Below are 1,351 nucleotides of genomic sequence, written 5' to 3' on the forward strand. Positions count from 1 at the left end.
GAGAGGGAGAGAGAGAGAGGGGGAGAGAGAGAGAGAGGAAGAGAGGGGGCGAGAGGGGTCGTTTGTGTCCATAAATGGCGTATAGATAGGGAGACAATGTTGATGTTGTTCGAAATTGGCTTATGTACGGAGACGCAAGGGAAGCGAGTCATCGTGTGTGTGATAGGGACTTCATGAGAGGTCTAGAATAGATGGTGTAGAGAACAATGTGCGAGATCGAGAACGATGATACATTAGGGAGCTATGGAAAGAGTCACGACATATATGTATACATGGAAGGAGCTGGGGCGGGTCCGCATGTGGGAGAGATAGAAAGAGGAGATTGGTGCACAAGGAGACAAAGTGTGCTTGTTTACAGTGGGGGTGGTGTGTGAGGTGAGTGCGCGAGAACCACATAACTAGGGAGATAGATGTTTGGGGCGATGTTTTCTATGTATGGGAAAGATACACTCTACATAGTGCGTGTGCTTGGGAAAGAGAGATGCCGAGAGACCTAGAGAGTGGGGGAAGAGATGTGTGCATGCCCGAGAGACAAAGTGATAGAGACCTATATTGGGGTCCGGACTTTAGAAGAGAGAGGGGTGTTAATGTGCTCATGTGTTGGTGTTTGGGGGAGAGAGACTTCTATATATGTCTGTGTGGGGGGGGGGCGACGAGGGGGGGGTGGCTTCAGATAAAGAGTGAGGTGTCTGTATTTGAGGGACTTTAGCGTAATTGAGATATACATGGTCAATAGTGTGTGCACTCATGGTTGATCAATTTGTTTCACAGTTTGGACTATGAGATAACAATACTTTTGAACATGCGTGATATACCTTGATGTACCAGAATTACAAACCTAAGATTGGAATTTTGGAATTCGACTCCATCATTAGCTTTTGTAATTCATTTAAACAGAGGTATACTTTTTAAGCCGGGATTTCATGATTTCGAATTCATACACATACGGGCATGTTCAAACTTTATAATCATCCACTTTATTCATACACATACACATTTTTGCTTTTGTCATCATATTTAGGATAACACATTTGGAATTTCATTTGAATTGGTCCATATGATGGTATTTGCTTGCACTAGCTCAATGATCCATATTTGAATTGAATGGACAATCTAAGTTTCAAGTTGGAGACATTGATTTTCAAAACTTGCACTTTTTTTTGCGTGCAAAACAAACAAATTCTCGGCCATGATATCATAGTCGGTCGTACAAGAGCAGAATAGGCGCCAAAAGCTTTCAAACTTCCCGCTCGCAGCGAAATATCTCGCGCCCGAAAGTTTAGTCGTGCAATATTCCTGTTTTACCCCTGCCACATGAATGGAAAAGGGCTGCTTTGGTAACTCCATTGTT

This window comes from Triticum dicoccoides, chromosome 5B (genome assembly GCF_002162155.2).
Source record: "Triticum dicoccoides isolate Atlit2015 ecotype Zavitan chromosome 5B, WEW_v2.0, whole genome shotgun sequence".
In the NCBI taxonomy this organism is placed as follows: domain Eukaryota; kingdom Viridiplantae; phylum Streptophyta; class Magnoliopsida; order Poales; family Poaceae; genus Triticum; species Triticum dicoccoides.